This window comes from Rosa rugosa, chromosome 4 (genome assembly GCF_958449725.1).
Source record: "Rosa rugosa chromosome 4, drRosRugo1.1, whole genome shotgun sequence".
NCBI classification, from domain to species: Eukaryota; Viridiplantae; Streptophyta; class Magnoliopsida; order Rosales; family Rosaceae; genus Rosa; species Rosa rugosa.
The window spans coordinates 52,170,535-52,195,640 of record NC_084823.1 but is presented as its reverse complement, the minus strand read 5'-3'; the positions used below and the strand labels follow the sequence as shown (position 1 = coordinate 52,195,640).

General features: G+C 45.4%; 1 long non-coding RNA gene across 1 annotated transcript; it reads left to right on the top strand.

Annotated features, from left to right (window-relative positions):
• The first annotated feature begins 21,947 nt into the window (after window positions 1–21,947).
• On the top strand, window positions 21,948–24,841 carry LOC133707289 (uncharacterized). Its single transcript, XR_009845036.1, has 4 exons — window positions 21,948–22,855; window positions 22,932–23,004; window positions 23,796–23,878; window positions 24,564–24,841. It is a non-coding gene; the product is annotated as an uncharacterized LOC133707289 (long non-coding RNA).
• Window positions 24,842–25,106: the final 265 nt, after the last annotated feature.

The window sequence follows — 25,106 nt, the reverse complement described above, 5'->3', positions numbered from 1 at the left end:
AGAACTCTTACACCTATCTAATTGTTCCAGAAATTTCTTTACAAGCTGTTCTACATCGTTTTCTCATCAAAAACACGTTTTTTTTTCCTGTAATTATAGGCTAACCCTATAGGCTATTCCCTCAAAGAATATATTCAAGCCCCGTTGAACATCTAAATATATAACGCACAGCCTGTAGTTGTTAACCACCTCTTAGCCCAACTTCAGCACAAATATACATATAGATTAATTATGTATGTCAGGTTAGATTAAAACAAATTTCTTTCTGTTCAAGTAAATCCAGAATATGTGTCTGGCCCAAACTCTACGCTACTTGACCTAGTTGTAATAGGGTTTAGAATTAGAGATATTCTCATAAATATTCATAGATATCCGATTAATTGTACGATTATCTTTCATTGTACAACTCTGATTCTATGTCTTGTAATCCTCTATATAAAGAGGCCTCTATTATCAATGAAAGCACGACTCAATTCTCTCCCAATTTTGGTTTTCCTTAAACACGTTATCAGCACGAAACCCTAACCCTGAAACCCTAAATTCGTAGCCTTCAAACCCTAGCAACCACCGCTGCATATATTGAAGCACCAAATCCCAGGAGTCCAGAACCGGCGGTGCCACCCCAAGAACAGACCGGAAAGACGGCGAACCGGCCACCAGAAGAAGAAGAACATCCCCTGTCCGGTTAGAACCATTCCGGTCCACCTTTGACCATCATATTTTGTCAGAGGCGGCATCTCTATCCCACAATCCGGGAACCGAAAAAATTATCCTCGGAACCGGCCACCAGAATTGCTGAATCAGTGAACAGCCGCCTTTAATTCTCCCTCCGTCCCAGACGAGCCCAGAGAGAAAAAAAGAAGGAAGGAAGCGACGCAGCCCATCCCAGAGAAGAAGGAAAGAGAGCTCGGCCCGCAGCCCACTGAAGAGAAAGAAAAAAAAAAAGGGGACAGCAGCCTGGCCCACTCCAGCTCAGCCAGCAACGCCAGCTCAGCCTGCCACATCAACTACCGTCAACAACGCCACATCATCACCGGCAACAGTGACCGCCGACGACTTTTTCCGACCAAATTTTCCGGCGACCTATTTCGAGGTATTTTTTTACTAAAAGTTCCCGTTTTTGAAGTTTTTATTTCTTTTCTCTTCTTTTTCTCGGGGACTTGCAAATTCCCTTCTTCTAACCCCCTTTCTTCATCATAGGGGATACCTAATTAAGCCAAACTGTGGGGGTTCGTGCTCACTCCAAGCTTGGAGCTTGTTGAGATCTCCAAACTTAGAGTTTGTAGAGAATTTATGATCGACCACTTACGTCATTGTTTTGATCTAATCCAATACCTCTTGGAATTGACTTTCTTGGAAGCGATTACGCTCAGAAATTCATAATTTCTTGGGAGCAACTATGCTTAGAAATTTTATATGTTTTTGTGGTAGCCGTTTACTCTCCGAAACTAACCCTAATTTCTTGTTCTCTTTCAGGATGAGTAACCTGAACAAATTGGACTTTGCTCCATTGGGAACAACTGGCTCTGGATATCACAGGTAGGTTCGTGATGTCCGCCAGCATCTCAAGGCCGATGGAATCCTGGATACGATTCTCGAGCCTAGCCAGGACGTGCTAATTGTTGAGCAAGCTCAAGATTTGGAAGCAAATAGAGCAGCCTTAGAGGAAAATAAGGCGGAAGCCATCATCTTAATGACTCGTCATATGGATGATTCGCTCCAGTACGAGTGTATGAATGAAGAAGACCCCAAAAGGCTGTGGGTCTCACTCGAAGAAAGATTTGGCAACGTCCGTGACTCCCTGCTTCCTGATCTAGAAGTGAGATGGCATAACCTCCGCTTATGTGATTTCAAGTCAGTTCTTGACTACAACTCGGAAGCACTTCGCATTAAATCCTTAATCCTTAATGGAATTATGTGGTAAAGAGATCACAGATGCGATGTTGGTTGAGAAGACTCTCTCTACCTTCCCCGTCTCTGCATTGATAGTTGCTAAGAACTATCGAAATGTTACTGCAGGACGGATCACAAGGTTTCATGAGCTTATTGGAGCCATGAATGTCGCTGAAAAGCATGACAACATCCTTGTGAAGAACTATAATTCGAGATCCATGGAAACAGAGCATATTCCGGAATCCAATTATAGTTGTGCCCCTTAGAGAGGGCGTCAAGAGCGAAACCCTAATCTTAGGGATACTTCTGGACGTTTTAGTCCACATAATCGCTCTACTTGGTAAGGTAACCGCCAAAATAGGCGAACAAGGAACCGAAGAGGTCAACATGGAAAGAGAGAGGGAGGCAACGCCTCTGGTCGTGTTGGTGGTGCCACCAACACTAAGAGCCATCTAAATGACGTTTTCAAAGAGCCTCAATCAATGGAGTCTGAGCAAAGAGATGTATATTCTCGATGTGGAGTATCCGGTCATTGGGCACACATTTGTAGAGCTCGTGAAGAAATTGTCACCGCCTACAAAGCATATTGTGAAGCAAGAGAAGCTCACTATGTGGAATAAGAAGATCAAAAAGATGATCTAGAGTGAAGGGTTGAAGACTACAAATCTTGATGGGATCAATAGATTGCAAATTCTATTTTGTTGGAAATTTCAGTTATATATATAAAATATATTACATAATTAATTGAAGAGGCATGATGGTTGAAAATATATATAATCAGATTTATGATTATAGAGAAAAGACAAGATAAAATTATGAAGAGGTACATACTTTATATTGAACAATTATGTTTAAATTGAAAGGGTGTCTTTGGCACCTCTTGATCTCTATATAAAGAGCAGTACATGCCACCAGTTTCAATCATCAAATCATTCTGCAATTGACTCTCCTCTTCTCCCTCTTCTTCTCTTATAATCATACAATTTCCTTCTAGTAGTTTCTAAGGGAATTATTCGATTTTGCTTATCGCAGATTCCAAACTTTGTTGTAACCTGGAAGTGATTTGCCAAGAACTCTTTAGCAAACTCATTGAGTGGGGGCAAATAACACTTTAAGGAAACGACTCAAGTCGTACCTCAAAGTTATTCTTCTATTTTCCCTTTCTCCATTTTTCTATATCCATAAATATACTTTCTCCCTTAAATATTCTATTTTCTATATACCCCAACATTCTTAAAGTGTTATGTTCATTATGGAGAACAAGTCTGGAAATAGGTCTATGAGTATTATCAACCAAGATGTCTACAAGTTAGACAAATTTGATGGAACAAATTTCACTTGATGGAAGGACAAAATGCGATTCATGCTTACTGTTCTAAATGTCCTATGTGTATTGGATCCAAAGTTGCCTCCCCTGCCTGAACCAAGTGATAAAGACACTGAACAAATAATTGTTGATCGAAAGAAACGCGAGGAAGATGAATTGGTTTGTAGAGGACACATCTTGGGTACCTTGACAAACCGCTTGTATGATCTGTACACACACATCAAATCTCCAAGAGAAATATGGGAAGCTCTTGAGCACAAATACACCATAGAGAAGAAAGGTACCGATAAATTTTTAATGTTTAAATATTATGAATTCACTATGTTTGACGATAAGCCCATCCTAGACCAAGTTCACGAGTTACTGGTATTGGTATCAAAGCTTCGTGAACTGAAAATAATTATTCCTGATACTATGATAGTTGGGGCTATTATGCATAAATTACCCCAAACATGGAATAATTATAGAAAGAAACTTCTGCACATGGTAGAAGATATGAGTTTGGAGAATCTGCAAAAGAGCATTCAAATTGAAGAAGAAACTAGAAATCGGGATAAGAGTTTTTCTTCTCAAGATTTCTCCAAAGTTCACAATGTGGAAGCAACAAAATATCAAAAGCACTTCAAAGTGAAAAATGACAAAGGGAAGTTCAAGAAAACCAACTACTCCAACAAGAAGTCGAATGAAAACAAGTCTTGTTTCCATTCTGGAAAGAAAAGCCATTACATTCGTAATTGTAGACATAGAAAGTATAGCGAGCAATATGCCAAAAAGACAAACGGTGCAAACATGGTGGAAGATACTGAAAGCGATATTGTGGCAATGATATCCACCATGAATATAGGCATGCTTACTGAACTCAACATGGCATCAACAATAAATTTCTCTGATTGGTGGTATGATTCTGGAGCTACTGTCCATGTGTGCAATGACAAAGCACAATTCAAGAAATATGAAGTGACAACAACTAATCAAGAGATATTAATGGGAAATCATAATTCTGCCAAAGTCTTAGGAAAAGGAATTGTTGAACTACAGTTCACTTCAGGAAAGAAAGTGACTTTAATGAATGTTCTGCATGTTCCAGAAATAAGAAAGAATCTTGTGTCTGCAAATCTCATTTGTAAAAGCGGTATAAAAACCGTGCTAGAATCTGACAAAGTAATAATGTCTAAGAATGGGATGTTTGTTGGGAAGGGTTATTCTTGTGATGGGATGTACAAACTTAGTATTATTAATAATAAAGTGAATTCTTCTGTTTATATTGTTGAGTATTCTTCTCATCTATGGCATTTACGTTTAGCACATATAAATTATAAATCTTTGAAATACATGCATACACAGGGTTTGATTAATTGCAACAATGATATTAGCGATAAATGTGAAATCTGCATTCAAGCAAAGATGACTAAGAAACCTTTTCCAATAATGACTGAAAGAAATGTTAATTTACTAGATTTGATACATTCAGATATCTGTGAGTTTAATGGTGTTTTGACTAGAGGAGGAAAAAGATATTTCATTACATTCATTGATGATTTCTCTAGATTCACTTATATATGTATATCTTTTGTCTAGTAAAGATGAAGCATTTGCATGTTTTAAACGTTACAAGGTTGAAGTAGAAAATCAAATAGGAAAGAAAATTAAATGTCTTCGTAGTGATAGAGGGGGTGAATATTTTTCAAATGAATTTAATTTTTTCTGTGAAGAGCATGGTATTGTACATCAAAAAATAGCACCATACACTCCACAACAAAATGGATTAGCCGAAAGAAAAAATAGGACGCTTACTGAAATGATCAATTCTATGATGATAAATGCCAAAGTTCCTTTATACTTATAGGGCGAAGCATTATTTACTGCATGCCATATTCACAATAGAATTACATCTAGAAAAACACGTGTTTCACCCTATGAAATCTGGAAAGGTAGAAAACCAGATTTGTCATACTTAAGAGTATGGGGATGTTTAGCCTTTTATAAGGCACTTGATCCCAAGAGATCTAAACTGGGTCCAAGAGGGATTAAAAGCATATTTGTGGGATATGCAGAAAATTCAAAGGCATATAGGTTGCTAAATTTGGACTCTAATACAATAGTTGAGTCTAGAGATGTAGAATTTATAGAAAATAAATTCTACAACGATTATGGCACTGATATAGACTATAATGAAGCACCTTTGCCTAACGTAAATCCGAGTTCTTCTCAAAGTGAGAAAAGAAAACAGCCTGAAACTGTCATTGAACCTAGAAAAAGTCAAAGAGTTAGAAAAAAAAAAAACTCTAGACCCGGATTTTATTTCATCTCAGTCTATTGTATTTTTAGTAGAAGGAGACAGAAATAAAATTAAGAAGAAAATAGCTATAATTTTCAATGTAGAAGATGATCCTAAAAGTCTAAGTGAAGCATTGGCTTCAAGAGATGCAGCCTTCTGGAAAGAGGCTATTGATGATGAAATGCATTCATTAATTTCAAATCAGACATGGGTTTTAGTGGACTTACCACAAGGATCAAAAGCAATAAGTTGTAAGTGGGTATTTAGAAGAAAGTATAATACAGATGGATCTATTCAGACCTTTAAAGCTAGGCTAGTGGCCAAGGGCTTTAAGCAGAAAAAGGGAATAGATTACTTCGACACTTATGCACCAGTCGCTATAATTACATCCATTAGAGTATTGTTTGTGATGGCATCATTATATCATTTACATGTACATCAAATGGATGTGAAAACTGCATTTTTGAATGGTGATTTGGATGAAGAAGTATACATGGAACAACCAGAAGGATTTGTTCTTCCTGGACATGAAAAGAAAGTATGTAAGTTAGTTAAGTCATTATATGGTTTGAAACAAGCACAAAAACAATGGCATGAAAAATTTGATTTTGTCATTTTGTCATTTGGATTTAGACATAATAATGCTGATAAGTGCATATATTCTAAATTCACAAATGACTATGGTGTCATTATATGCTTATATGTTGATGAACTACTCATATTTGGAACAAGAGGAATGCTAGCAACCTTTCCCATCTACCTTCCCTTTCTACCTTTCCTACTCATTAACTGACATTTGTCCTCTTATTTCACTCAAAACTATAACATTAATATTTATCAAACTAACTTTTATATTTTCCGAATGTACCCATAATTATTGCATATCAACAAATTTATATTTTTCATCCTTCATTCTATTTAAATTCTTTTCTCCTCTCTCTCTCTCTGTCCGGTGAGAAATTCTTCCCCACTCTCATTGTTCAATACAAGCTCCAAATTCAAATGATCATATCAACTAATAATTCAATAAGATTGATGACCTATTATTCATCTCTAATCCAATTTTGTTTAAAACCTAGAATCTAATACAAATTAACTACATGATTTGAGTACAAAGAATGCTGAGACAATTAACAATGAAGGTTTATGGCTTTCGATCATTATTTGTATTTTTTTCCTATGTTGTGGGTGCAGGAAATTTGTTTCTGGGCATGGGAATTTTTCTTTTGATCTGTGCTAGAGACTTGAAGCCACAAAGCTGGTATTTGGTATTGCGCGCAGAAATTTTTTATCTGGGTGTTGGAAACTTTTTTTTGTTTGGGTGTAGACTGATTTGGCTATACAATTGTTTCAGAATGTGGGTATTGAACCAAAGAAAAATTAGTAACTGAACAAAAGAAGAATTATACAAAGAAAAAGTAAAAGGAGGAGGAAGAGGAAGATGAAGAATTTTTCTAATCTGGCTATGCAATTGTTCCCAGAAGATGAGTATTGAAACAAGTAAGAATTGGTATTGAACAAAGAAGAATTATACAAAGAAAAAGAAAGAGGAAGAGGTAAGGAATAGGAACAAGAAGAGAAGATGAAGAGAAGACCAAGAGGAGAAGGACGACATGTTCTGAGAGAGAGAGAGAGAGAGAGAGAGAGAGAGAGAGATTTAAATGAAAATAAGAATTAACTGTGCAATAATTAGGGGTACATTCGGAAAATACAAAAGTTAGTTTGATAAACATTAATGTTATAGTTTTGAGTGAAATAAGAGGACAAGTGTCAGTTAATGAGAGGGAAAGGTAGAAAGGGAAGGTAGATGGGGAAGGTTGCTAGCATTCCTTCCAAAATATGAAAGGTGTAATTGATACTAAGGAGTACTTAAAATCAAAGTTCAAGATGAAGGACTTGAATGAAGTAGATACTATCTTAGGAATTAAGATAAAGAAGCATAATGGGGGTTATGCATTGTGTCAGTCACATTATATAGAGAAACTACTTCTTAAATTTAATCATTTACAAATTAAAGAAGCAACAACCCCTTATGAGCCTAATGGCACTATACTTAGTAACTCTGGTAGATCAGTTGCACAACTTGAGTATGCCAGTGCAGTGGGAAGTTTAATGTATGCTACACACTGTACAAGGCCAGATATTGCATTTTCAGTTTGCAAACTTTCTAGATACTCTAGTAACCCTGGTGTTGCTCATTGGAAAGCAATCAATAGAATTTTTGGTTATTTGAAAAGAACCATAAAGTTAGGTGTATCTTATTCTGAATTCCCAGCAGTACTGGAGGGATATTCAGATGCAAGTTGGATAACAAGTTCTAATGATAATAAATCTACATCGGGATGGATTTTTACAATCGCTGGAGGAGCGATTTCTTGGGCTTCTAAGAAGCAAACATGTATAGCACATTCAACTATGGAATCTGAATTTATAGATTTAGCTGCTGCAGGTAAAGAAGCGGAATGGCTTAGAGATTTGTTATTGGAAATAGTGTTGTGGCCACAACCGATGCCATCCATTACTTTGTACTGCGATAGTGAGGCTACATTGTCTAGAGCATATAGTAAGATATACAATGGAAAGTCTAGACATATTAGCTTGAGACATGAGTATGTCCAGCAATTGATAACAGATGGAATTATTAATATTACCTATGTTAAGTCGAATAATAATTTGGCGGATCCGTTTACAAAAGCACTCTCGAGAAATTTAGTAGTTAAAACATCTAGTGGAATAGGGCTAAAACCTTTACCTAATTAAGTCACCTGTAATGGTAACCCAACTTTCTCTAGAACATCACTAGTTAAAAGTTTAATGGGTAATAACAAGTTACTGTATGTGATTGTAGAAGCACTGAAAATTAATTACAGAGCCTATTCCAGGATGATCAGTGCAAAACTGCTACGTTGAGGAGGATGAGATAATTTCTCTTAATGAGGTTCATAGTTTATGTCTATAGTAGTAGGGACATGAGAAGAAACCTCACCTAGATGAACATAAGAAGTGGTGCCGCTTCTACCAAGAGTTGGGTTTTATCTTGTAAATGTTCATGAAACCGGGATGAAGCACAAGGCCATAATAGTGCTTAATTGGTGCAGAATTTGCTTTAAGGAAATTTAATATGATCATGTGTGTGGTAAATCCGGTATTAACATAAGAGGACTTGGTTTAAGTTGCGACCACCAAGGTTTTCGTTCATACTTTGACTTACTTACACTAATTGAAGGTTTAATTCTAAAGACACCTTTCTTGTATGTGTGATCATATATGTATGACTATAAGAAGAGTTGAACTGAGAGAATTATGTCAATTTCATATTTTATATGTATTTTGAAATTGGGGAGGATTGTTGGAAATTTCAGTTATATATATAAAATATATTACATAATTAATTGAAGAGGCATGATGGTTGAAAATATATATAATCAGATTTATGATTATAGAGAAAAGACAAGATAAAATTATGAAGAGGTACATACTTTATATTGAACAATTATGTTTAAATTGAAAGGGTGTCTTTGGCACCTCTTGATCTCTATATAAAGAGCAGTACATGCCACCAGTTTCAATCATCAAATCATTCTGCAATTGACTCTCCTCTTCTCCCTCTTCTTCTCTTATAATCATACAATTTCCTTCTAGTAGTTTCTAAGGGAATTATTCGATTTTGCTTATCGCAGATTCGAAACTTTGTTATATATTGGAAGTGATTTGCCAAGAACCCTTTAGCAAACTCATTGAGTAGGGGCAAATAACACTTTAAGGAAACGACTCAAGTCGTACCTCAAAGTTATTCTTCTATTTTCCCTTTCTCCATTTTTCTATATCCATAAATATACTTTCTCCCTTAAATATTCTATTTTCTATTTAAGTCTTTATTTTTCCAAGAGATGTAATAGGCAATTGCCATATACTTTGTAGTAAATGTCATTGGTTTAGTTTTTCTTCACATAGTGTTAATGTCTAAAAGTTCGGCGGTAGCTGAACCTTTGTTAACGCTGATCCGGTGGGAGGATCGATACTTGTGATGCTCTCTAAGCCTCCGCTACCTGTCAAGTAAAATACAAAGGGCGTCAGAGGGAGACCGCGTTGGGCGGTCTTCAACTCTCCGATGCCTAAGTTAGTCAATGTATTTATGTTGACAAAGTAACAGTAGGTAAGTGTTGAATGCGTAATTAATGAGGAGAGAGGGGAGGACCTTTTATAGGTGAGGAAGAGGTTGATCTTCTCTTTGTTTTCGATGTGGGACTGATGTGCCTCAGTTTCCAGTTTCAGAAGCTTCTGATGCCATCTTGGCGCGGCGCGTGGCGGCGCGTCGGCGGCGATCTGGAGGTGGTCCGACGTTGGGGCTGTAGCCCGCCTGGCGGTGTGTCTGCATGTCACTCCTTTGGTTGGAATTAATACCTTTGGCGGTAGAATGAGCGTAGCCCATTAGAGCTAATTATGCTTGCAAATGTACATGTATGTACAAGTCCCCCAAGTCCCCAGTCAAGGAGGGCAATCTTGGTTGGGGAGTTGTTCGGCGGTTTGAAGCGTTTTCTTCTGCTAGACTTGCAAGAGCATAATTAGCGTCAGTGCGTTGTCAACCGTTGGTTTTACTGAGCAAACGCTTTATACCCTTTCGGGTGGGCCCCTGCTAGGCCCCCAGGGAGTCCCCCACTCCCCGGCTAAGATAGACCTCCGGATGGTCGGCAAATTGTTTGTTGAGGGGGAGCTGCACGGAGCAGAGGGTGTTGGGTAGCGAGCCCAAGCTTTAGAACCCAAATGACGGGGGTCAACGTGCCTGATCAGGGCCGTCGTAGACTGTTGACAAGTCCCCGTGTCCCGTAGGGACGGTCTGACGGTAACGCCGCGTGGCGGTCGTTGTCAGAGTGAGGCGTGGCCTCGGGATTCGCCGTTTGGCGGATATCCCCCCGCTAAATGCAGTAGGAAGCAGCGTCCGGTAGACGTGCCTGGCGGTATTTTGTTGAGCGATAGTGCTGAACAACATACGTAGCTAGCAAGCTGAAACGGAGGTTCCGCTAGAGGTGCGTAGCGGAAGATGCCCAGCTTGCAGGGTGGCAAGGGAAAAGTTCCGCTGGCGGGGTTTCGTTCAGCGGAGATTTCGTCACTTGGCAGATGACAAGGGAGAAGTTCCGCTGGCGGGGTTTCGCTCAGCGGAGACTTCGTCACTTGGCAGATGACAAGGGAGAAGTTCCGCTGGCGGGGTTTCGCTCAGCGGAGACTTCGTCGCTTGGAAGATGACAAGGGAAAAGTTCCGCTGGCGGGGTTTCGTTCAGCGGAGATTTCGTCACTTGACAGATGACAAGGGAGAAGTTCCGCTGGCGGGGTTTCGCTCAGCGGAGACTTCGTCACTTGGCAGATGACAAGGGAGAAGTTCCGCTGGCGGGGTTTCGCTCAGCGGAGACTTCGTCGCTTGGAAGATGACAAGGGAAAAGTTCCGCTGGCGGGGTTTCGTTCAGCGGAGATTTCGTCACTTGACAGATGACAAGGGAGAAGTTCTGCTGGCGGGGTTTCGCTCAGCGGAGACTTCGGACGACGATTGGTGAACTCTTCCCAAGTGGTTGCTTCCACCAGACGCTTCGTCTGGTGGTGGTTGACACGTGTTGAACCCGTAGAGGGTTAGCGTGCGGAGGCTTGTCTCCTAAGCGTAGCTGTCTTCTCGCCATTAATGATAGTAATTATGGATTTCGTAACCGAGGCGACGCCTCGGTTAATCCGGAGAGTAAGTGAAGAGTTGTGACACGTGTACGGCTGGTATGTGATGTCGTTTTTTGGCGGACGGCCTAGAATGCGTTGATGTTGACATAAAAGGGGGGGAACCTTAGCGAGATTTGACACTGTGAAAACTTCAAACCCGAGTTGTCGTCTTCAAGCTCTCTGCGATTTGCGAATAGAGTTCTGCGGGGCGAAAGCTGTGGAGTTATCGGATCTTGGGGACGAGGTTTCTATTGGTGAGGACAAGCGCTTGCAATCACAGCAAAGGTTTCATCAGTAAGGTTGGTGCTCGGAATCTTATCCCTGTTCCATTGAATTTCTATGTACTTGCTGTTGTCAGTTTTCTGGGTTTTGTGAATTTGGGGTGTTCTGAGTGTGTGAAGTGGGCTTTTGGGGATGGGTTTTGGTGTTTTTGACAGTTGGGATTTCTGGATTTGTTAGATGGTCGAATCTGGGTTTAGTGTTTGTAGGTTATTTGTTCTTGTTTTTGTGTTTTCTGGGTAAACTGTGGCTGATGTTCTTGTCGATAACTGATGTAAGAATAGGCTAGATCTGTGTTTGTGCTAACTGGTGTGGGTTTTAGGGTTTGGGATGGCTAACGTCATAGAGATATCGAGCAGTGAGGATTCCGGGTCTGACGTGTCGTTCAGCGCGGCGGATAGGATATTTATTGACTCGTTGCGTCCGTCTGCCCATGCAGGAACCTCACTGCCAGAACCGCTAGAGGTTGAGCCGCTACAGACCATACCTTGGGCAGTAGCGATGGGTCGTACGTCACGTCCGGAGAGCTCTAAGGCGGGTGATGTGGCCGCGGCCAAAGCTAGGCGCGACGAGCGCTTGGCGAGCAACAACGCCGCCAGCGGATCCGCTGGGGATGAGGAAACAGCGGGGGAGGACGCTGAGTCCGCGTGGTTCCTCCGGGATGGCACCCCCGTCGACGAGGCAGGAGGACGGATGTCTCTCGCCGCTGTTACCAAGATGAAGCGGACGTTCCGGTTGCCGGGCTCTGTGAAGCTGCGCCCGCCGACAGCGGATGAGAAGGCGTCGATTCTTCCAGTGGGATTTGCGGCCGTTCACGAAGCCATACTCCGCCAAGGAGTAACACTACCGCTGGTGCCGAATCTGCAAATCCTGGTGTGTGAATTCGGCCTTGCGTTCGGTCAGGTTTGTCCCAACATGTGGCGCCTGCTGCTGGCGATGAACTCATTGTGGCGGTTGTCCGGGTGTGAGGGGCCTACCGTGGCGGAAGTGCTTCACTTCTACGAGCTGGTGTACGTGAAGCGCCAAGGTTGCAGAGGGCAAGTGAACCTGAGCCGCCGCCAGGGAGCGCCCAAGCTGATCGAGAATCTAAGGGATTCAATGTCCTATTGGCGGGGGACCTTCTGTGTCGCCACGGAGGGATGGGAGTACCAGGCTGGAGTGAACGAAGAAGGGCCGACGTTTAGGATTAAGTCGGAGTTCCAACCTATCCGAGGTTGGTGACCAATTTCCGCTGGAGGTAGCCGGCGGGGTTTCTATCTTGAAGATTTGGTATTCTTACTAATTCACTTGTTTGTGCAGCGGGACTGCGGTACAACCTAACGCGGGAGGAGGAGTGTCGCATTGCTCGGATCAGAGGCTGTTGGCGGAACCGCAACCTGCTGGACTTTAGGCTTCTGACTGGCTGGGAGTTGCTAGTCGACCAGAAACTTACTCGCTCCGTTAGTAAGAATTTTCCGTCAGACTGATGTCTCATTTGTAATAAGTAGCTGAGACTGACTGGTTTATGTATATTTTCCTAGAAACTCCGCCAGGTAATAAATCGAGTCGCGACGCTTTCGAAAAAGCAATGGACCGCGCCGAGGTGGACAACTTTCTGGAGACCATGTACGCCGAGGGGTTGGCGGCCCAACAGACGCTGGTGAACCCCGAGACGCTGGCGCTGAGCCAGTCCGAGGTTCCGGTGGTGCTGCCAATGCCGCACCACTCCCATCTTGGTGAGGATGGTCTACCGATAGTGCAGGCGGGGGTCCAAGTGGCTGGCGGGAAGAAGGGAGGCGCTGCGGCTGGGCAGCAGAAAGAGCGGATGCCCGCCAACAGGCGTGGCCTCCAAAAGGAAAGGGTGGTGTCGCCGGTGGAGACCGTCATTGAGCAAAGGGAGGAACCGCCGGTGAGGGTGACGAAGACTGCCGCCGGGAACCAAAGGGTGCTGGAGAGAAAACGTCGGCAGGCTGACTCTCCTGACGAGGAAGAGGGGGAGGACGTGGAGGTGATCGGGTCCCGCCGACAGAAGAGGGCCCGAGAAGCTCCGCCGAAGACTGTTGTTGTGGAGGGAGAAGAGCCCGCCGCTAGCGAGCTGGACTCATTTGCCGAGTACGCGGCGTTCATGACAGATGGGGAGCGGGAATTCCTCTTCCACCTCTGCGAACGGCTAGGGTTCGGCGGCCTAGCGGGTATCTCACGCCCGACAGCAATTGACCAATCGCCCTTCAACTTGGCGTTTGGGCAAATATCGGCGGGACTGCACGACATGTTCGTGGCGGCGTCGAAGCAGCCCATGGTCGAGGGGGAGCTGAGGGAGGAAATTCAAGGTCTCCAGAAGGAGTTGGCGGAGGAGAAGGAGAAGCTGGCGGAGGCAGAGCGGCGCCTGGCGAAGGCAGAGTGTGACCTTGCCGACGCCCGCGGTAAGCTCTGCGTGGCCATCGAGCGCGATTTGGAGAGGAACGACCGCGTCTCCAAGTTGGAGCAGGACGTTGCGTTGCTGCAGGAGCGGATTGCCGCCAAGGATAAAAAACTTATTATCGTACAGCGGGAGTCCGCCGCCAAAGCGACGGAGTTGAAGCGGTTAGAAGGTGAGGTTGCTCGTGTGAGAGCTGAAGGGGATACCGCCGCGGCAGCCGCTGTTGAAGCATTCAAGCGGTCTGCGGAGTTTAAGAAGGCGATGACCGAGTCGGCGAAGGCCAGGGCTTTAGCAAACATAGATATGCTGAAGCGGAAGGGCGCCATCGACTTCGCCAAAGCGTCGCAGCCTGATGCGCCGCCAGCCAAGAGTACCCCTTCGGAGAGAGACGCCGTGGCCGCTCCAGCGGGAGGTGCCCGGTCAGGGAGCGGGGAAAGTGGTGCACATCCGGCGGAAGGGTCCCAGCAGACTCCGAACCCCACCCCGTCGGAGGTGTCGCGCGCTGGTTTCCTGGCGGCGCACACCCGTGCGGATGGTACCATAGAGACCCCAAGTCCAACAGCGCGAGGGTCTGATCAGACAAGTCGAGCGGTCGTGCCGCCGCCTGCCGAAGCAGAAGATGTCGAAGGTCGCCCTTGAGGCCAGTGCAGACCGCTCCCGATTTTTCAACTTCCCTGTTTCTTTTGTAGCCGTTGAGGCATACCATTTTGTAATGTGTTTGCTGAATAATATGAAATTTTGAGTTTTGGTGTTTGCTGGGATGTGTTTGTACCGTTAGTACTTTGAGTTACATTTTGCTTTTGCCAATCAATGACACATTAAAGGAATTAAAATTGGTCCAAGTGCACCTCGTAGCGGACGAGGTCCGTTGACGATTGCTGGCGTTGCTAGTTGCCCTCAGTGCTAGACTTGGTAACAATGGTTTGAATAATTCCTCGTTTCATTGATAGCTGATTGATCAGCGTACAAAAGTGGGGTAGTACCCGTCGGGTAGCTTCCCTTAGCTAAATATTAAACAAAAATTTAGCTAAGTCAAGATGCTCCTGGGTAGCGGTCTGACTATTTGTAATAATACCGAAGGTGTTCAGTATTCCAAGGGTGGGCCGATTTGGCACCATCCTTGTCCATTAAGTAGAAGGTGCCTGGGCTCACGACTTCCACAATGTTGTATGGGCCTTCCCAAGTTGGGCGGAGCTTTGTTGGCGGCGGAATGACTTCCTTCATTACCCAGTCCCCCAGTTGGAGGTTCCGGGCTTTGACTCTGGCGTTGTAGAAACGCGATACCAGCCTTTTGTTTTGCAAATTGCGCAAATGGGCCTTGTGTCTTTTTTCTTCTAGGAGGTCCCTGTCCAGGTTGATGCCGTCGCTGTTGGTGTTTGGGCAGTAGCCCTCGACCCTAGCGGTAGGCTGAGTTACTTCAATAGGTAGGACCACCTCTGTGCCGAACATCATGCAGAAAGGAGTTTCGCCGGTGGCGGTAGTTGGAGTTGTCCGGATGGCCCATAGGACTTCTGGAAGCTTCTCCGCCCATAAACCCTTTGCGCTGTCGAGCTTCTTTTTTAACAGCTTCTTGATTATCTTGTTTGCTGCTTCGACCTGGCCGTTGGTTTGGGGATGGGCGACAGATGCAAAACTTAACTTGGTGCCCAAGTTGGCGGTGAACGATATGAGTTCCTTGTTGTTGAACTGTGTACCGTTGTCCGTAATGATTGTGTGTGGGACACCATAGCGGCAGTAGATGTTCTTCCAGAGGAAGCGAATGACATTGGCGGTAGTAATTGCCGTTAGTGGCTCCGCCTCTATCCATTTGCTGTTGTAGTCGATGGCTACAATGATGTACTTGAACTGGCCCTTGGTGGTTTGGAATTTTCCCATCAAATCGAGGCCCCACGTGGAGTGAACCCAAGGGCCGATGATGACTGACAGAGGTTCTGCCGGTGCATGTGGGAGATCTGCAAACTGCTGGCATTTGTGGCAGGACCTCGAAATTTGCCGGGCGTCATCACCCAGTGTGGGCCAGAAGTAGCCCTGTCGCAATGTGCGGTTGGCCAATGATCTAGCTCCTGAGTGGTTTCCACATTCTCCGCCGTGGATTTCCGCCAGGACGACCTTTCCCTCCTCTGGGGTTAGACAGCGGAGGTTGGGATAGGTGAACCCCTGGCGGTACAGCTTGCCATTCTGAATGTTGTAGCGGGTTGCTCTCCGCTTGAGCTGTCGTGCCTGGACCTTATCCTCTGGCAATGTGCCGCTGCGTTTATATGCAATGATCTCGTCCATCCAGCTGGGGTTGACTTCAATGTTGAAGATCTCCGCCAGGGTTTTTGTGATGCTTGGCTTGTCAAGGTATTCTACCCTTGTGTCCGCTGGACTCTGATGTGGCTGGGCGGTTGCCAGTCTCGCCAGTGAATCAGCCTTGGCGTTCTTTTCCCTGGGGATTTGTGTGATGGTGTGAAATTTGAACTTTTTTAGCAACGTTTTGACGTACCCCAAATATGCCGCTAACTGCTGGTCCTTGGCTTGGAAGCTGTCGTTGACCTGGTTAACGACTAATTGGGAGTCGCTGAATACGTTGACGCTGTCAGCCCCCGAGTCAATGGCGAGGAGTAGACCGGCGATGAGTGCCTCGTATTCCGCCATGTTGTTTGAAGCTTTGAAGTTGAATTTTAATGCGTACTCCGCGTTCAGTCCCCCGGGTCCTGTTAAGATGATTCCTGCGCCGCTGGCGTTGGCGCTGGCGGAGCCGTCCACATGCAGGTTCCAATCTGACCGTGGGGGAGCTACCTCCTCAACGGTTACCATTTCTGTTCCGGGCCTTGTCTCAACACCGGGTTCTGGTTGTCGCTCGGTTATCTCAGCGATGAAGTCCGCCACCGCCTGGCCTTTCATGGCGGTTCTTGGTTTGTAATCTATGTCGAACTCGCTGAGCTCAATGGCCCACTTGCTGAGGCGTCCCGAGTGTTCAGGGTTCTGCATCACTTGCCTCAGCGGCTGATTGGTTAACACATGGATCGTGTGAGCCTGGAAGTATTGCCGGAGGCGTCTGGCGGTAACGATAAGTGCGAGGGCCAGTTGCTCCAATGGAGGATATCTTGTTTCTGCTCTGTTCATGCCTCTGCCGGCGTAAAACACTGGAAGCTCATCTTGGCCTTCCCGCCGGACAATGGCGCAACTTACCGCTGATGCCGAGACCGCCAGGTAGATGAATAGTGTTTCTCCTTGCACAGGAACAGAAAGGAGAGGGACTGCCGCCAGATATTCCTTTAGGCCCTGGAACGCCGCCTGGCACTCTGGGTTCCAGTCGATGACCTTCTTGTGCGTTGTTTTGAGAAGTTTGAAGAATGGGGCACACTTATCAGTGAGTCGAGAGATGAATCGAGAAAGGGCGGTTAACTTGCCCTGGAGGCACTGGACGTGTACCTTATACTCAGGGTCCGCCAGGTCAAGGATGGCCTGGACCTTATCTGGGTTAGCCTCGATGCCTCGCTCGCTGACGATGTATCCCAGGAATTTGCTAGCGGTGACAGCAAAGAAACACTTTTCTGGGTTGAGGCGCATACCGTAGGCCAAGAGAATGGTTACTATGACCTTGAGGTTTGCCACATGTCCGCTGGCCTTTATGCTCTTGACTAGCATGTCGTCCACGTAGACCTCGATGATTTTTCCCAGATGCTCAGCGAACATGGCGTTCATCAACCGCTGGTAAGTTGCACCGGCGTTCTTTAGACCGAAAGGCATGACATTGTAGCAGTAGAGGCCTTTGTCGGTGGTGAAGGTGGTGCATTCCTGGTCGCTGGGGTGCATCTTGATCTGATTGTATCCGGAGAAAGCGTCCATCATGCTGAGGAGCTCATGTCCGGCAGTTGCATCGACTAACTGATCGATACGAGGTAGCGGGAAACTATCCTTTGGGCATGCCTTATTGAGATTTTTGAAGTCGACACACATCCGCCACTTGCCGCTGGCCTTTTTGACCATTACCAGGTTTGAGATCCACTGGGGATAGATGACTTGGCGGATGAACCCAATGTCTTGGAGTTTGGCGACCTCCTCTCTGATTGCCCGATATTTTTCCTCATCAAAGGCCCTTCGCTTCTGCTTGATGGGATAAAAGGAGGGTTTGATGGTCAGTTTATGAGTGATAATTTCAGGAGAGATACCTGGCATGTCTGCGTATGACCATGCAAAGACGGCGGCGTTATCACGTAGGAACTGAGTGAGTTCTGCCTCCACCTCTGGGTTTAGCTGGGCGCCTATGCGGACTGTCCGCTCAGGGTGCTCGTCTGAGAGGCAGACAACCTTTAACGACGTGTCAGGGTCGATTGGTTCCTTCCTTACATACTTCTCCTCCTCATCCCTAGGATCCTCAAAGATGTTTGGTGGCGGTGCCTCACTACCTACTGTCAGAATTTCATGGCGGCGCGTCGACCGCGCTATAGTCGTTGAGTAACATTCTCGTGCCAGCTGCTGGCTTCCCCTGACGCAGCCCGTGCCGTTGGGCGTGGGGAACTTCATAAGAAGCATGTACCCGGCAATGATGCACTTGAGCTTGTTAAGCGCTGGTTGACCAATGATGGCGTTGTACGAACTGAAGCAGTCGACAATAATGAATTCTGTATGTACCTCCGCCATGCAGGGGCTAGTGCCAATAACCAGCCGCATGTAATCTGACCCTAGCGGTTGTGTGACGTCACCGGAGAAGCTGAGCAGTGGCTCGTGATCCTGGAGTAGTTTTTTGTTCCGCTTGAGATGGTCGTAGCAGCCACTGAAGATGACGTTGACAGCGGACCCGCTATCTACCAAGATTCTCTCCACCGAGAATTTGCCAAGAATGGCATCGACCAAAAATGGGTCGTCATGGGGTAAATACACTCCGCGCTCTTCCTCCTCCGAAAAGGTAATAGTTTCCCAACCTGATCTTGGGAGTTTGGCGGATCTTTCGTAGCGGATGTTGCAGACTTTCTTTGGGTGATTAGCGCGTGCATAGCGCTTTCTTGCCCTGTGAGACATGCTGGTGATTGGAGCACCGCCATCGATGGTGTTGATGCGGCCCAAGGTCTCAACGTTCGCAATTACTGGTGGTGGTTGACGCACCTTGAACTGCTCCAACTTGCCGTCACGGTACAAGGTCTCAATGGCCGTTTTGAGAGCATTGCAGCTGTTGGTATTGTGGCCGCTGTCCTTGTGGTATTTGCACCACTTGCCGGTGTTCCTGGGTTTGCCTGTTTTTGGGTATTTTGGAGGGGGTGGCGGCGGGATCTGATCCTTGCACTGATTGTAGATGTCTTCATACGAGGCAGTCAGGACCGTGAAAACTGCATACCTCTGCGAGGACTCCGCCTGCTTGTTGCGGTTATCCCCATGAGTTGGGCGGTTGCCCTTATGGTAATGCTGGTCCTTCTGCCGTTTGTTCTGGTGGTGGCCCTGTTGCCACTCCCTTTTCTTGTCAGTTGATGGTACTGAGGGGGTCTTGTTAGCGGTTTCCTGATGACTGGAGGATGGCTGTGTTGATTTTGGTGTTGGCGGTGGTGGTGGGGTTTCTCCATATGTGATGAATTCCGCCTGGGCGTGAATGACCGCCTCACTCATGACGTGGTCATACGTCGCATTGGGATGATTGTAGTTGAGGTGATAGAGGAACGGTCCCTTGAGCAGACCCTTCTTGAAGGCCGCTGATGCCATCGTTTTGTCTAGGTCACGGCACTGAGATGCTGCCGCCCGCCACCTCGTGACGAAGGCCTTCAGTGACTCGTCCTCCCCCTGCTTGACGCTGAACAGCTGACTTGTGTTGTGGTGACCGGCGGATAATAAGATGAACCGGGAGAGGAAAGCATGGGATAGTGCATTGAATGAACTGACAGACCCCGGCGGACACTCAAAGAACCAGTTCATTGCCTCGCCATCCAATGTTTCGCTGAACAAGTGGCACAAGGTGGCGTCGTCGAACCCCTTGTTGTTGGTGACCTTCTTGAAGGTGTCAATGTGGACGAAGGGGTCAGACATTCCGCCATAATGCGCCATCTTTGGGGTTTTTGCATATGCCGGTCTGACAGCTTGCAGAATTGCAGCGGTGAAGGGCCCGGGTCTGGAAGCGAAGAGCGGATTCTGAGTTGGCGCTGGGACACCCGACTCCGCCCGGATCAACCTCTGCTCCAGTTGGTGCATCCTTTCCAATATCTGGGCGGTTGCATCGTTGGTGGAATCATCCTGAACGACCCGCTGGGACAGCCTGCGCCTCGACACAGGCGGATTATTCTCGGTCCGTGCCCTAGCCTCCGAGCAGTTGGTGTGCGGGAGTGATTCCGCCTCTTGTTCTAACATTGGTTGGGGTATGGGCGGTGGTCCCATTCCCAATAACTCGGGTGGGTTCAGCGGTACCTGCATCTGTATGACCGGCCCCGGTCCCAACGTTCCGGTGCCGGGTCGGCTACGCCTGGTGCTATGTGACTGCTCGCTCTGTGCTGGGCGGGCGGTGGCCTCCAGTGTCTTCTTTAATTCCTCGAAACGTGTCATGAGTGTAGCCACCTGCCGCTGTGCTTCAGCCTTTTCCTTGCGCTCCGCCTCACGTTCTTTGTTTGCCTTGTGAATATCCGCCAGTGCTAGCTCGTACATAGTAACGAGATCTTGGCCCGGTGGGCGGCTGCTGCTTGGATTTGCCTCACCGCCGGGGTTGGCCGGGGTTGTGAATAACGCGCGGTTAACGCCTACTGCTGGGTCGGGAGGTTGGGGGACGGCGGGATGGTCTGCCTGCTCTTCAGCGTTTCCCCCGCTACCGTTAGTCATGGTAATTGTGGTGGGATGGCCTTTTGTTCAAGGATTCCCACAGACGGCGCCAATGTTAATGTCTAAAAGTTCGGCGGTAGCTGAACCTTTGTTAACGCTGATCCGGTGGGCGGATCGATACTTGTGATGCTCTCTAAGCCTCCGCTACCTGTCAAGTAAAATACAAAGGGCGTCAGAGGGAGACTGCGTTGGGTGGTCTTCAACTCTCCGATGCCTAAGTTAGTCAATGTATTTATGTTGACAAAGTAACAGTAGGTAAGTGTTGAATGCGTAATTAATGAGGAGAGAGGGGAGGACCTTTTATAGGTGAGGAAGAGGTTGATCTTCTCTTTGTTTTCGATGTGGGACTGATGTGCCTCAGTTTCCAGTTTCAGAAGCTTCTGATGCCATCTTGGCGCGGCGCGTGGCGGCGCGTCGGCGGCGATCTGGAGGTGGTCCGACGTTGGGGCTGTAGCCCGCCTGGCGGTGTGTCTGCATGTCACTCCTTTGGTTGGAATTAATACCTTTGGCGGTAGAATGAGCGTAGCCTATTAGAGCTAATTATGCTTGCAAATGTACATGTATGTACACATAGGCTCATCCAAAATGAGTATGATGTCTAGGAAGGTTTTGAGATAAGTGGTACTTAAGTGAGCTTTGCTCCACCGACATCTCTCTACTCACCTGGTCATATTTATTTTTGAATTACCGAAAGAAATCAAACGACTACCTTTGTTTTGCATTAGCTAGCATATGGATTAGATTCTTCTAATGGTTAAGAGACAATGATGTACTCTGTTGGCTTATGAATAAAATTTCGAGTTCTTTTCTGTGAGCCCCCGAAAATTTGTTTAATTTTTGAAGGTAATTTTTCGCCAGGTGATTTAAGTGAAGAAATTGACCTTGGAGATCAATTCGGTGTCAAGACTTCGATTTGGGCCTTATAATTTAAGTTTGGGCCAGAGTCCTTCGTTTTGGGCCAAGAAGGTTACAGAAGTTTAGTGAGGCGACAACTTGTTGAAGTTTCCAAAACGATAAATTGAGTTGTGACAAAGTTTTGGATTTTGGGTTTTTACGAAACTGAGTTTTGGGCCTAGGACGAAGTCGAGGAGTAACTTAGGAAGTTTCCGATGAAAAACGAATAAAAAAAAATGTTACGTGCCCAAAACCGAAAGCAATTAGCTAGAGGAGTTTTGTAACTCGTCGAAAGGGCAAATTCGATATTTCTCATACGCAAGTATAAATAGGAAATTAGAAACCCTAAAATCCCATTCTCTTCCTATCTCCCTCTCGGCCGCATCCTCCCTCTCACTCTCTCCACAACCTCTCGCTCTCTCTCTTCCTTCTTCTCTCTGCCATCACCGGAAAACCCCATTTCCGGCCACCATCTCACCACACCATTACCACCCATCGATCCAGAACCTAAATCCGATCAAAGCCCAGCCATTCAGCCACCGATCGAAAACTCCTAACCACCACATGCATGCCGGGACAACTGCGACGCCACTGCCCTCCTCGTTCGTCGATTTCCGGCCACCACCTCTCGTCACTGCTACCACCAGTGGAACCACAATCCAAATCCGACCAAAACCCAAGTGAAATCACAGCCATGCATCAGCCCCAACCTTCACACTCGATTTCCAAACCTGTGAAATCGCTGTTCATCATTCTTCTCTGATTTCCGGCCGTTTCCTTGGATCATGCCGCCACCAACGAGCTCGGGGCAAGCCGATTGTCAAAGCCCAGAAGCCTCTCCACTAACCCGACATCAGAGGAACCCGTAAGTGCCATCACCGGAGCTCAAAGCTCTGGGTTTCAACGTTCTCCAATATCCAGCTCAAAGCAAGCTAAACCACCTTCAGAAATGGAATCAGTACCTCAAAAACCTCCAACCCTCAAAACCCCAAAATCCGGCGCTGCCCCGAAACGTCACACGCGCCGCACATGCCGCCGTCCGGGCGTGAAAGTTTGTAACTCTGCTGCCCACGACCGCCGGACTCTCAGACTGACTTAACTAGGTGATTTTCGACACCTCTCTTTGGTTGAGGCCTTTATTCTATTATAAACCGGAAACCCTGATTTGTGTTGTCTGATTTGGAATGTGAGGGATTGGAATCTGTGTTTTGGGAGATTTTAGAGAACCCTGAGCTTTGGATTTTACGAATTTGAAGTTTTGGAGAAAAGAAACTATTGGATCAATCTCCATTGAAAATGGATTAAGGTAAGGGTCCTGAACTCCATGTTTGGATATGAATTTGGTTAAGAGCTGGATTGCTGATTTTTGTTATGTTCGTTAGGTGTTCCAAAACGGTTGTCGATTGGGGAATGCAGCTACTACGAATTGGTTTCTATTTTGGAAAAGAAGAAGTGGTAAGTATTGGTCTCTGACAAGCTACGAGATTTGGTGTGGTAATTGTATTTTGAAATGAAACCCGGTTATGCTGCTGAATGGTTAATGCTTAAATAAGAAACCGATTTTGTTGGAAACTTGGCTTGAATGAACGAATGTGAATTAGCTTATTGCAAATTAAGGGTTGGCTTTGTTTAATAAAAGAAGTGAGTTGTTATAAATCTTGGAGAGGTAGTAATGCAAGGTGGACAAAGAATGGTTAATTTGGTGAGTTCTTTAAGAAGCTAGTAATAAGGAAACTAAGAGAATTGAGAGTGGAAATTGGTCATGGAAACGGTAACCTCTATGTGATTAAGTGAAATTGGGATATTGGATTCCGATAAATGAAGTAAATTACAAGTGAAGTACTTTAAAGCTACCATATCCCAAGATTGTAATCCATCGGGAATGGTAATTATCGTTTGGTTCCTTGAAGTAAAAATGTTAAACAAATGAAGGTGAATGTGTCAAGTATGGTCACCATATCCCAAATGATTTAAATGCTATATCATTTGGATTATTTGGGAATGGTGGTTGCTATTTAATTGCTTAAAGGTTAAAAAGCTAAATAAAATGAGGTTAAACCGGTTGACCGAAATTTTAACATGGAAAGAAGTGTGATCACCATCTCCCAAATGAGCTTACTACGTTAAGTGAATTGTTCGGGAATGGTTACCATTAATTATCGATTCAAGTTAAATTGGTAACTCATAAAGAAATTAAGCAAATGAGTTATGGATTGAGTACTTATCGGATTTAGTTTTTGTTAAAGGATTCGAGCGTGTGCACTTGGATTTGGACAAATGATCGAAAGTCTGGAACGAACCCGAATGTGGACGAGCACTCCAATTCCAGGTAGGGTGAGCTGTCCCTTCCTTGTTAGAGGCTTTTTTTGTGTGTGGAATGCACTAGTAAAATAGTTTGTTGCCTGCAAGTACGTTTTTGGTTGTTCATTAGTCAATGCCTCGTGATATCTGTGTTTCCATAACTGATATTTACTGATTACGAAAACCGAGGCTAGACTTGTATGTTGAGATACTGTACCCCATTGTATGTTTGTACTTGTGACCTGAAAGTGAATGGGACTTAGACGCGTAGATTCCTAGGGATCCCACGGTGTCGATAACCGTGAACCTCCGGAGGGGGCCGTGCTCCTATGTTTGTCGAGGAAAGGTGAGTACAGACAGTGAACCAGTCATAGGAGACTCAGGGCCAGGAAATGGACACTTTCGCTACTTGTAGTCGGAAGTACTACAGAGTAGTTGGCCGGTTATCGAAGGATGACAAACCAGGTCGGTCACCGATTTATTTTATTTTAGCCGGCAGGTAAGTATCTCGGAGCTCCAAATTGTGTGAAACATACTGCATATGTTTTATAAAAGAGATAAATGTTTGTGGTTGCCTCTTTTTAAAGTATTTTCGTTAAACGTGCACAATATTATGTAGTAAATATTTTCAAGTATATTATTATTTTCAAACCTAGCATGGTTGGGTCGGCCCCTACTGGGCATGCGAGGACGAAAGCTCACCCCTACAATAGTGTGCAGGTTTCGAGCATGTGGTCGGGGAGCGTACAGAGGAGGCACATGGCCCGGCTTGGCGCATTCTTCTTTAATTTTATCAAAAGAAGGTTTTGGTCCTTTATCGGATTTTGACGTAGCTTGTTTATTTACTTTTATTTATTTCCTACTCGTTTACCAAAATTTCGGGAGACCCGTAACCCTGGGGCGCGTCTCCCATACTTGTAGTTACTTAGTGATTTGTTTTATTTTCCAAATTGGGCTCCGATTGCAAGCCCAAAACTCTTAGCCCATTTCAATTCCGTTTTTGAAAATGTGTTGTTTGGTTGCTAGAATGACTTGTCCAAGAAAGTGTTTTGTAGACCGACAACCTAAACTCAAAAGGCCTTGCGGTTTCAGGTTGATGAGCTATCGAGATGTCATTCGTGACATGTCGATTCCTCATTGGCTCGGAGTCGCGGCCATGTGGGACCCCCCTCTCGGGTCACCACATTTTCATTATGACTCCATTTTGATTATGAGCATATTACTTTGTGACTTCGATGGTTGGGCCATTAGTATTA